Source organism: Platalea leucorodia (assembly GCF_965183815.1).
Source record: "Platalea leucorodia genome assembly, chromosome: 15".
Classification (NCBI taxonomy): Eukaryota; Metazoa; Chordata; class Aves; order Pelecaniformes; family Threskiornithidae; genus Platalea; species Platalea leucorodia.
Genome location: NC_138837.1, coordinates 540643 through 553736, shown reverse-complemented (window position 1 = coordinate 553736; position 13094 = coordinate 540643). Strand labels below are relative to the sequence as shown.

The 13094-nt window shown below is 47.0% G+C and overlaps 1 protein-coding gene across 2 annotated transcripts in view; it reads left to right on the top strand.

The window, feature by feature from the left end:
• LMX1B (LIM homeobox transcription factor 1 beta) overlaps positions 1 to 13094 on the top strand; it is a gene marked incomplete at both ends in the record, with an annotated part of 104758 nt that overhangs the window by 23241 nt on the left and 68423 nt on the right. The window lies entirely within an intron of this gene.

Genomic DNA, 13094 nt, shown 5'->3' with positions numbered 1-13094 from the left:
TCTGCAGCATTGCGTTTGGGGTTTCAGACACAAGAGAAGCAAACTGCCTACTTTAAAATGGTGCTGAGCTAGCAACAATGCTTCTGAGTCCAAAACAGCTTAACAAAGTACCATCTCTGGTAATCAGCTGATTTTTTTAGGTCATATGTAAATTAAGAACACATCTGCTTTCCATATGTCCCACATACACAGCTTACATATGTTTTTGGATGTATTATCTTAATCATATTTATTGGCCAAAGCAAAAAAATTGAAGTTTAAAATATTTTTGGATTCATAATATTATAAAACCAACAACTATAAAGCAAATGAGTCATGTACTACACTCCAGTTATAGTGTACAATTACGACGTGTATTTAAGGGCTATATTTCTTAGCTGGAGCGGAATCTATAAGCAACAATGCTATCTCTCCTGTATTTTTGTCTAACAGAGATCTAAAGAAAAATTAATTACACTTCTTTGACTGATTGTTATTCTGCCGAAGTATGGTTCTAATCCTTATTAACATTCTCTAAAGTCATGCATGAAATATGACTTTTGCACCACACTCTGTGGCATATGTTTTCTCTTTCCAGCGTATTTTTCAAACTATCTTCAACCCTCACTGCTGTTCATTATTTTAAGATAGGTTTAAAGTTTGCCACAGTCTCAAAACTGATCCAGTACAGAGCGTTGCAAGGGAAAAAAATGACACATCATTCTGCTCATGAACACAAATTGCTTCTGATTATTTAGCTTTGAATGTTCTCCTCATACTGTTTTTATTAAAAGCCCCAGTATATTTACTCTTGATAGTGTCTTCAATTAAGTTAAAAAGAGTCCCTTTTCTATAGCAGTATGTAAAGAAAATAGTTGTTACAACCGCAAAATTACCGAAAAAACCTGGTTCTAGTAAAGTACTACTTCAGTTCAACAACCACAGCACGAAGTTTGCTGTTTTCTTGTAAACTTTCCAACCATTAGATAAACAGTGTCTGTATCTTCACATCGAAAGAAGCACCCTCTCTTTGTTTAAGGACAGTTGTTTTCCTGCAGCTCTCTGCAAAATGCGTACTCCATTAATCCATTTATCAATATGGAAAACTTGTCCATTCGGATTTAGAGTGACTCTTTTTGACCAGTGGTGAGTAGGTCTTTGCTCCGGGAACAATTTTGGTAACAAATTGCTCAACAACTCAGGCAGAGCTCTCTGGTTCTGTTCATTTGCCTCCTTGTGAGTGCAGTTAATTTAAGCTGTGACAAGGGGAAGGAAAGTTGTTACAAGTGGGATCCTGTGACTTCAGCACACATTGCACACAGCCAGGAATGTTTTCCTTTTCCTTTTATAAAATAGTGATTTAGGAAAATGGTCTAAGTTTAGCAGTTTCTGGAGCTTCTACTCCGTTGGCTTCACAATAACTGATTTTTCTTTTGAAAACATTGTCTTTTAGTGCTGTGATGTCACAGCCTAATATTGTACAAAGGCATAACTGGACTAAACATGTCAGGAACATGTCAGTAACTTTCCATAAATTATTCAGTCTCTTTGGGAAAACCCCTAATTATGTGTTAACTCATTTTCTACTTCAGAGAAGTTTGTCTTGAACTTTGGAGTCCAATTGCTGGTGAGCTTTTATTTCTTTTTTTTGGTTTTTTGGGTTACTGTATTTCTGCTTAAAATTCTCTGTGCGTGAGCTCTGACAGAGAGCTGCAAGGATCTGGCAGAAATGGGATGGCAGAAATCAAAGAATGGACTAGGGCAAGGGAATTGGCTTTAAACTCCTTTAGAAAAATGCTGGAAGCACGCAGGATGCGAACGTCTCTGCAGAGCCGCGCTCCTTCCTCCGCTAAGAGCAACTGCCGTGCATCCCTGAATGAAAGCTTTACATGCTCCAGGCTATAAAGCTGTTTGTGCTTTGAAGGCAATGGGGTACGGAGGAAAGGACTGTTTGAAACATGTCACTTTGAACTGTGTTGGAGGGTCCCAGGGAGCTGGCCACCTCCGTCCGCCCCTGTTCCCTCAGAGGTCTGGTTCCAGTCTGCGAGCCCTGGAGCCAGCCCCATAGTCTGGTCAGGTGGCCCCACTGTGAGATGTCAGGCTGATAAGTGAAAGTAGAGACATTCGAGTGAAGATCAAGAGTTTACTGCTTGAACTGCATCTCTTGCTATGTGTAACAGTTCAATATGGTAACAAAAGGGTTTTCCTGCCTGCCGAGACAGATGCTGCCTTTTCAAAATGTTGCTTTACATTTGAAGCCTCAGCATATGCTGTAATAAAGGCCATCCTGAAACTTCAATGGATTGCATCATGAGGAAATTCAGAGAGGAAGGAGCTTTAGGTGGATCTGCAGAATCTTTTATGAACTAATACCCCATGAAAAAAACAGGACTATCAAGAAGGGGTCAGTCATGGCTCAGGATCAGTGCCGTCTTGTGTTTTAGCTACGCTAGCATTCCTGCCAAGATGACCGGATAGGGGAACAGCGGCTGGGACGCTGCTAAAAACCCGAATTGCGGTGTTGTGGAGGAAACAAAAAAACCCAAAATCTTGATCCTACATTTCCTGCCTAAAGGGTGCATCATTCCTGTTAGCTGATATGCAGAACTTGTGTCGGTACAGGACAATGCCACATTTAACCGGTTGCTGTACCAAGAAGTGGGAAATAACTCAGTCTTCCTCTCGGAGCGAATCTGTATGCATCATCTGTATTACTGAGCCTCGGCGGGCAGATGTGAGCATACTTCTTCGGCCATTCTGCTGCAGTGCACCACCTTTGCTGCAGTTTTCTCTCCCTTTCTCCTCGCTGTCTTTGCTCTTCCAGACAAGTCAAAGACTCGCAGCTTAAGAAAGCAAGCAGCCAGAGGCAGGGATGTTATGCTGGCTCCCTCCCCGAGGGACGTTAGGGCAGCACTCACCGTGTCTTCTGAGCAGGGAAGGGCGAGAAACATTTCCCTTGACTTTTTATTTTAAAGCTGTTGTTCTCAATGTGCTTTTGCATATCCTTTCTGAAACGGCCTGGCAATTAAGCTTTACTTGTATATGTGTTTGTGAAAAACACAACAAATAAACTCTTGTTTATTCTTCAAAATGAATCTCACGATGTGCATTTAGAAATGCCATGATGGTTGGGAGCAGTTGTCCAAAGCAATGCATGGACGCAGTGCGCTGTGACTTATGGTAGATAATAAGCAGAGTACAAATGCTGGGGTTAGAATATGGAAAATGTGCAAAATAAAATATAGAGTAATTCTGATAAGGAAGAGAGGTTACAAAGAGGGATGTTTACTCTGATAACCCATCATGAATAAACAGAGAACCCTCTGACCTGCAGAAAGGGTGTAATCGAGATATGCTGCTTGTTTTTAGTAATTTGGTCTATGGCAATTTTGAATGGAGGAAAGGCTGTAAATTTCTGTTTGTTTTAGTACTGACAGTAGGGAGCAGTACTAAGCTGGCTGCCAGCTAGAGTCACATGGGCTGGAATGAATTCATGCTTAAAAACGCAAGAATTTTTAAAAGAAAATATTTTGTGCCTGGTATTTGAGTTCAGTTTGTCTTATGCTGGGATTTTGTAGAGGTTAGATTTGTAATTTCACATTTTTACAGCCAAATTTTTGTCTCACAGCAGTGTAAATCTACAACACTCACTGAAGCAGGGCAAAGCCAGTGTAAAGTTTATGCAACTTTATCTAGCTCAGACCTTCCAGAAAAGGGCTCTCAGATGAGTGTGAACTCTCAAGCCCCTAATAAAGATGCTGTTATTAAGTATAAATACAGAGTAGCTTTTAATAGCTATAATTAATGTGTGTGGTTGTTTTAAATGAATAGAAACTGGTTTTGCATTTCCATTTTGAAGGCAGAGGATTTACTTGATTCACCTGAAGAACATAAAACGTGTGAGTGGCTGCGAGGGTCGGAGCAGGGCAGGTGCTCTGACAGCGGCGAGGCGTGGTGCTTGGGAGGAGAAGACAGTGAGACAGGGCATATAGGGGGATGCAGCCCCATGACCTCTCCCAGCCTTAGGGGGTTTGTGACTTGGGGACTTCCAGGGCGGGGGAGCGAGTCTTTAGAAACTTTGGCCTGTACAGTTTCAATATGTAAATATTTATTCTAAAGGTTGGATTCAAATCCCTTTTTCCATCTCATTCTTGTGAAGAATGTGCATGCAGGCAATAGTCAGGGTAGGTCTATTGCTGATATAAATAATGTAAAGAAACTGAATGTGGTGGGTTGACCCTGGCTGGATGCCGGGTGCCCACCAAGCCGCTCTATCACTCCCATCCTCAGCAGGACGGGGGCGGGGGGGAGAAAATATGATGGAAAAAAGCTCGTGGGTCAAGATAAAGGCAGCTTAATAAAGCAAAAGCAAAGGCCGCAAGCAGAAGCAAAGGAAAACAAAAGATTTATTCTCTACTTCCCATCAGCAGGCGATCTCCAGCCGCTTCCTGGGCAGTAGGGCTTCAGTACGTATAGCGGTTGCTCCGGAAGACAAATGTCGTAATAACGAATGCCCCCCCCCCCCCCCCTTCTCTTAGCTTTTATTGCTGAGGAGATGTCATATGGTGTGGAATATGCCTTTGGTCAGTCTGGGTCAGCTGTCCTGGCTGTGTCCCCTCCCAAGATCTTGCCCACCCCTGGCCTGCTGGTGAGGAGGGAATGTTAGAGACAGCCTCGATGCAGTGAGCACTGCTCAGCAGTAACCAAACCACTGGTGTGTTATCAGCACCTTTCTACCTACCATAGAAAGCACAGCACTGTGAGGGCTGCTGTAAGGAAAATTAACTCCACCTCAGCCAGACCCAATACACTGAGCTTGCATGCCCGGTGTTTGCTGTTGCTCTAGCACAGGACTGAGGGGATGGGGTGGTTTCGGTGGCAGTGATGCCACACGGCAGTGTGAGCTATGCTGCGTGGCACTGCACCTACCAGCCCTGGGGCAGACTGCGGTCCCTGGTCCTTCTTCTGCAGATACCTAGAACGCAGTTCCTTCTGGAGGAGGCGGGGAGGTCGGGGCAACGAGGCCTGTCATCCTGTCTGCTGCTTATGGCAGGGGAGAATCCAGAGTTTGGCCGAATTCAACGCCAAGCCAAAGGTGTAAAGTAGGTCTCAGAGGCAGCGTGTTCTGCGGCGTATGCGTGCGAGGTGAGGGGCTGCCTCCCCTCGCACCCCGACCCGCTGCCCGCCGGGGTAGCGCTACGGCTGCCCGTCCTCTCCCGCGGCTCTGGCCCGCGCCCAGCTGACTGCGCTCCAGAAAGGAGGTGCTCCTCCGCCCGGGCCCTGCGGGGCTCGACGCGGTAGGCATGCTGAGAGCACACCGCGCACACTGACAAGATCAGGTTTCACACAAAATGCAGCCAAAACCTTCTCTTAAAGCACTGCCAGAGGAGGAGCTGGTGGTGCTTCTCCCTCTCCCCCTTCCTGCAACAGCCTGGAGTGCTCACAGGGAGCCCTGCGCCCTGCTCCTCTTGACAGCAACCTGGCAGCAGTGGTGGGCAGCTCTGGGTGGGGACTGGCACCTGCTGGCCTCGGCTGGGCGAGTGCCCTCGCTGCTTGTCTGCCCAGATCACACGGGCCTGCCAGACGCTCACCCGGTGACTCCTCTGCGTGGTGGAGCGGATCTGCAGGAGGGTGGAGATGGGACCTGCCCCAGACACCTTGTAGCTTGCAGGTGAGGGTGTTCTCCAGGGTGGCGAAAGGTGTGAACCCCCTCAAGGGGAGGAGAGAATTGAACTGATATCTCCCACTTCCTTAACCCACAAACTTGCAGCCCACAATCTCATTTTTGCAGCCTTCAGGTGAAGGCCTCTCCATTGTACCGTGCAGTTGAGTCCTAATTACTTTTTGCATTGTTCTAGGATAACATATGTTAATGTGTGTCCCACAAAGGAAGCAGCGATGTCCTGTCCAGCCTCAGCACCTGCAAGGACATCTTCACGCTCCACCAGTGAAGTTGCTCTGCATGTTTTATTCTGCGCATCTCGGCTGCCTGCAGCAACTGAGAGCCCAGAGAGAGCATGAGCGGTCCATTTTCACCATTCTCTTCTCAGGTCTGGGGTGTAACTGTCAGCAGTTGATACAAAGGCAACATCATCTTGGTAGAGGAAGCGTTAATTTCCTGCATATGGTGAGATGGCATGTGCACACGCCCACGTGCTTGGGCACGGGTGCCCACAGTGGAGAAGGAATAGTAGCATGGTGTAAAGCTCTTCCCTTCATGAGGGCTGAGGGCATGAGGCTGTCAGGAGGTGATTAGGCAGGCTGGCCTTGTGCAAGTCGGGTGTGACTCTCCACTTGCATCAACGCTTACACTGGGACGCGGGGTGATGGGATGTTGCTGCTGGTGCTTTGGTCCCAGGGGAAACAACTGATGTGCACGTGTGAGCCTGTCAGGCTGATCCCTGCATGATACTGAGCACGAAGGCATTCCTGAGGCTTCCTCAGGACAGGTTGAGTGTCAACCAGCCTCTGTCAGCATTTCCCAAGCCGTTTTACCCCCTGTCCCACTTCCAGGTGAACTTGACTCTTACGCCCCCGCTTTTCTCAGCCTGGGCACAGTGCCATGCTGACACGGCTGTTCCAGCTCCAGGAGCTCATCCAAAGCCCCCAAGCATTCCTGCATCCTGTCAAGAGGGAGTGCCCACAGTTTGAAAGTATTGGCATGTGTGGAAAATATTGGTGCTGTGGCCTGCAGAGCTCCTGGAAGTTGTTACTCCTGCTGATGCACGCCAGCATTGCCGGAAGCCTGTTAGGAGAGGTCCTGGTGAGGTGACCAGGGGACAGCCATCAGCCTCATTGTTTGAATGTGTGTGCTGGTGTCTGTGAGAGCAGCGAGCGGGACCCTGGCTGTGGACACAGGAGTTGTATCAGTTCAGCTATCAGTTCAGCTGTATCTGTGCATCCAGGCAGTCCGGCTGGTGTGCCCTGTTACATCCCTGGACAGCCTGCTCTCTCCAGCTCCTGCTCCAGCACTCACTGCTGCAGTGGCTGAGGCTCAGGCCACATGGAGCTCTAAGGTACAGTCCTCTCACCCTCCTGATTTTCATAGTTAAATGTGTCAGCATTTAGAGTCTCCAGACCCAATGTCATCTAGCTACGTTACAGTCATCACTATGACTAACATCTGTCACATGCTGTTTGGTCTCCCATGTCCTTCCCATAAGGAGAGGCATGGCTGCTTGGTGTCCTCTTTTGATGAGGTTCTTGGACTACTGGCTACACATTCAGAAGAGGCAAGGTTGGGAAAAGGTGTATAATGAGAAAAAGAGGGTTCGGTTGCTCCTTTTTTCTACAGGAGATCATGACATAGGTTCACTGAGAAAGGTCTTTCTTCTTCCCTCTCTCTTGTTCATTGACATCACCACTATCTTACTCATGACATGACCTGGCTACTGTCTGTGAACTGACAACATCTGAGTACTAGGTTCCTCTGGACACAACACACACAGAGTTTTTTACTTAACTGGCCTCGTTTTTTTGAGCCATCAATTGTATTCCATATACAGAGGCAACTAATAGCTCCATGTACCATGTACAGAAGATGTCAGAGAAGGAGCTGATCTTTGCAGGGACTTTAAGCAAGGGATCCAGCAGTGTATCATCACTGCATCTTGTAATCACCCTGGAGACAAAGATCTAAACCATTACATTACTCCTCCCTGAGCCTCTGCTCCTTTTCTCCCACGAGGCACAGGTGAGGTCTGTAGCTCCTTGTTATTAGCTTCACCTGCTGCTGAGCTCTCCAGAAGTTTGAAAATGGCCGCTTGTCCTCTGGGGCGTTCCCTGGTTGATGTGCTGGGCTGCAGGACTGGAGTGCTGCAGGCACAAGAGTAGGGCTGCTCCTCAGGGTGCCCCAAGCTTCTGGGCAGATGAATGTGCTCAACTCTAAGGGCGCAGAGAAGTTATTCCTGTAATCAAGTTGCAAGCATTTCTTAGGGCCTGTGGGCTAGTAGGTGTTTGGCTACTGTGGTAACAAGGTGGATCATCTGTCCAGACAGCAAGAGGCATAGCGTGTCCTCCTTACCGCGGCGTGGGCAAAGGTCGGTTCCACAGCACGACTGAGGATGCGGGCAGGACCGGAGAAGGAGAAGAGCCATGGGAAGGAGCTGAACTTCGGCCTGGCGTGCAGTGAAACCTCCCAGGAGAACGAGTCTGTGGCATTTCACTACGATTGCAGAGAAGGTACTTGTGAATTTCTTGGTGAATCCTTTAGTCTCCGGTGGTCTGTAAATAAGCATAAAATGCATGTTAGTTTTGGCTCAGGTTTCTATTCTCAGATGAATGAATTTGAATGAACTTGTCTTATCTGTGGAATCTCTCTTGGAACTGATGTTTGCAGAGAAGATAAATGTGCTGCTGCCTGCCTGCTTGTCCTGACTTAATCTGTGATGCACCAAGCAGTGTCCTGGGGGGATTAGGAGAGCTGGAAGAGAGCTTGGGATGTCAGGCTGCCAGGACGTGGTGATGTGACCTGTATCGGTTTCTCCATCAATGATAAGACTGTGGATTGCATGTTAGCAGTAGAGCGTCATGGTTGCAATGTTTTCCAACATGTTTTTTTGTAGGGAGGCATTATACATTGGTGTCCTGTTATCACAGCATCCAAATGAAGATAAGTACTGGAAAAAATCCTTCCCCTTCCATGTGCAGGGCAGGCCAGCATACCTGTCTAGTACAGCATGTACCACTAGGGAAGTCTGCCTTTAGACGGTAATGTTTTTCAGGTTAGTTTTAGCAAATGTGAAACCAGCTTGAGGTTGACTGGATGCTTTTTCCAATTCCCTGTGCAAATTTCTGTTTCCAAGAGCTTGTGAAAATCCTAAGTGAGAGCATGCTGTACACTGCAAATGTCAGTAAGTTACATTTGTAAAATGTAAACCACAAAGATCCTATTGAAACTGTCTCATAATAGGGGTCCTTAACGTATGGATTCAAACTTACTTAGTGTCCTTAGAAGGATGCAACACGGGCAGCACAGTCTCAAAATGTCATTGTCCTATAAATGAAGTGTTTTAGCGGAGAATTGCTTAAGCATCTTTTAGACTAAGGATTCATTCAAGGTGGAAATAAAACGAACTGAAAATGACTGAGGGGTGAGCAATGAGCAGTCCCCATAGGCCAAATCTCAGTAGGAGAAAACACTTAAAGTTTCTTTAGTGCTGGCAGGTTCAAAAGTCAGGGCTGGTTTCAATTAGCCTGGGAGAGTCTCAGTGATAAACAATTCCTGTGGTCTTGAAGCAAAGGGGCTAGCTGCATGCAGCCATTCTAACTACTTGAGCTGGCCCTATTCCCTCTGCTCTGGGAGTAACTGTCTCTTTGAATGAAGTATTTGTCATCGTTTGTATATGAATTCTTCTGAGTTTTTTGAGAGCAAGGAAAATACAAAGTTTTCTGGTTAAGGCGTTTTTGGTCTGAAAATCCCCCAGGGTATCAGCTTAAAATATGCATGACGTTCATGCAATTTATTTTCTTTAAGGGGCTGGAAAATGTGAGTGTGTGCAGATGTGTCTGTGTGCACATGTGTGTATGGCTGTGCGATCCCCCAAGTTCTGCCTGAAGGATAAGCCCATGGGAATGCCGGCTCTGCAGTTGGGCGGCGCAGACCCACAGGTGGAGGAGGGCTGCCGCTGCCTGTGATACACCATCCCGCAGGCGGGCTGGCCTCTTGATCGTACCCGGGGCTGGAAACCTTGTTCACTTCTGCCCGTATTATTTCAAGAGAGGGGACAGGAATTTCAGGTCATTCCAGCTGTGTGTGTGGCATAGGAGCCTATTCAATGCTCCTGGAGCATCTCCACGTTTTGTGGTTGCGCGCACTGACAAAGCCCATTGTTACAGTCCTTCTGGCAGACGTGCTAACGCATTGCGGTGCCGAGATGCATCGTTTCACTGGTGCTCACAGTTCGTAAACTGTTGAGAAAATACTTTTACGTCTTGTACGTGTTATATAGGGTAAAGTGAGAACCTGAGATTAGAAATACTATGCCTCTTATTCAAAAAGATAATATCCTCAGTGCACGGTGTACCTAGGCAGGTAGTAAGGTGATAGTTCATCCGATTGTTGCCTTGAGCTTTACTCAGAACTCATGCCAGTTGCTTTTTTCCAGGCCTGCCAAGCCTATGGTGACTGGATGTGCCTTTACCCTTGCAATTAATTTTCAGGTGACCAGAACAGCCCTCTTAAAAAAATAAAACTAAAATCAACCAACAATATTTCTGCATTCAAATAATCTTAAAATAAGCTCCTGATACCTAACTCTGTGTCTACCCAACTCTCAGAAAACATGGGGCTGAATATATTTTTCTAGAATCACCATTACAGCATTTCAATTTTACGAGCATTAAATAGTCAAATTCAGCAAAGAACACAAATAATAGCCCGTAGTCTCTTGTTGGATTTTTTAGCATGTTTTGGAGATAGCTGTTTTGCTTGTAGCCTTGAAAAGTCTGAAGTCACACGAAATACTACTTCTTCATGATTCTGGATACCTCTATTCAGACTTATTTACTGTTAAAGATTTATGGTCACATGCTTAGGGGTAGGTTGGAGGATTATGTGTAATAATTACAGACCACCATGTGCTCTTACTCCGTAAAACTTTTATTTCTAGCCAAAATGCTAAGAAGTGTAAGATTGCCTTTTCTATTTGAAAAGGAGATGCTAGTATTTTCCCGTAATATGGCCAGTGCAGCAGAACCTATTCAAATGAATCTTGGTGAAAGAAAGCCATTTTTGACAAATACGATTTCTGTGGAAGAAAACAAACTGCACAGGATAGTTCAATAAGCCCCCTTAAATCATGCACAGTACAAATCCTTTAGACCAGGAAGATCTATTTTTATCATGAGAGTTTCCATAGCAAATGCTGATTTAACTCCTTAGGGTGAAGTTCATGCCAGTGCATGTCTCTGTGAAAGATCAAACTCCCTTTAACACATGGATGAGGGACCTGCAGAAATCTTGCGTTTGGAGTGGAGAGCAGATGTCCGTACACAAACACCCAAACGTGCACTGAGAAACTTCTTTATAACTATGATATGGTTCCTTCCCCAGCAGTGATGACATTTCAGAAAACTGTGCTGAGCAAACGCTATGGTAGTTCAGCTGCGAGCAAAAGATCTTTCCACTGTGCTTTTTGGAGCAGAAGGCCTTGCGTGAGACAGCTTAGAAACTTTATTCTGGGGAGAAAAAAATGTACAAATTTCACAGTTCAGCACAGTCTCTGAACTGTGTGAGGATGCAGTTGTCACAGAAGGAAAACATTTAACAGGCCAGAAAACTTCTTGCTTTGCACACCTGCTGGTCAGTTGAGCATAGCCTTCTCTGAGACAGGCAGCACAAGCAGCGGATAACCTACAGGGAGCAGCGAGCATCTGGTGCCGTTCACAGCCGATATGGTACAGACCGCTCGGGTATGTCACAGTCTGGCATCCCATAGCAGGTTGGGCTGGCCAGACTTCTGTAAAATGGCCTTTTCCTGTTGGGGAGAACATGTCCAGAGCCATGGGACGCAGCTCTGCTCCCAGTCGGGCATGTCCAACCTCTGTGTGCACAGAGCAGCGTCCTGCGTACTTTCTGCTTCACAGAAATTTGCATTTCAAGAAGGCCCTCTGTGTAGCTGAGGACATGGTCCGTCTCCATGGCAATGAAGGTGATGTCACAGGTGCAACATCACATTTTCATGGCTGCAGCAGATGGGTTGGGAGAAAACAAGCTCATCAGGGTTAACCGAAAAGAGTTCTTGCAGCAAACAGTGGTAAAAAATGGTTTAGCGTAGGACTTCTGTGCCATCCCCAATAAATGATGGATGTGTTGACCTGCGACTTCTGATAGCTGAGTCTTGTTGCCAAATCCATCATAGGCTTGGGCTGCGTGCAAGGGAGTGGCAGGATTATTTCACTGGCAGGTATGATTTACAGGTGCAAACTGAAGCAATTAGGTTCACGTGGGTGTCAGTCAGTCAGGATTCGTCCCACTCTGCTCGTCCACGGGCTTTCCTCGGCCGGCAGCGAGCGAATTCGTGCTGGAGGCTGCGCCACGGCCGCAGAGACGCGGGGCGGCGGCGGGCCCCGGGCGCGGGCCGGCTGCGGCGGGGCGCCGGGAGGGCTGCGCGGCGGAGGCCCCGCCGGTGCCGCCCGGCAGCCCCCAGCGGCGGCCTGGGTTTGCGCTCGGCCGGGCCCGGAGCTCCGAGACGGGCGGGGACCCGCGGCCCGGCCCGGCGCCGGCCCGCGGCAGCCGCAGCCCCGGCCGAGCCGCGGGAGGCCCCGCTGCGGCCCGGCGGCAGGGCCGGCTGGGGCGGGGGGCTGAGCGGCCCCTCCCGCGGCCGGGACCGGGGCGCCGGGGCGGGCATGCCAGATTTTGAGGAATTCTGGAGCGAATTCCTTCCCAGCAGAGCTGGAAGGCGCTTCGGTGGTTATTCCAGGGCTGGATTTCGCACACTGCAGTTTTTCCTACAAGCTGTAGCAGCCAAATAGATTCTTTGAATCACAACACAATTCCTCTTTTTTTTTTTTTTAAGTAAGCTTCTTGGTGAAGGCTTCCTACAGCGGTAAAAGTGCATGTAAAGGTGAGCTGTGGCACTGCCACAGTACCCGAGTTACTCAAAGGTGATTGGTAAAAGAGCCTGACCCAGAAAGTCGTTTCAGGTGTTGCATTCTCTCCTTCACAGTTTTAACACACGTTTGCCAATTCACACTAAAAATAGATACTTGTATTTAAAATATTTGCTTGAACTCAAAAACTTGAAAAATATCAAAAAAGCTGAGTAGCTTTGTAAACAAATACAGATCAAAGTTTGTTATTGGATAAATACTATAGCAATATAGAAATTAAAAGAGAATACCTCCAGACTGATCCTTGCATCTCTCTCTAAAGTAGGGTTTGGTCCTAAACTCTTTTCATGTTGAACTTCTACTAAAGATTATCTTTGGTCGGAAGAAATTCTTTGGGGAGTTCTGCTTAAAAACCCTGGCATACAAACTGTTTTTAAAAAGGAGTTGAGTTCCATGACCCGTAATCAAGCAGGATTTCCACTGAATTCAGTGTAGGCTCTATTCATTTTAAAACACACAGAATTAATTCCAGCTTCAAAAATTTAACTTGTCATGTACAGATA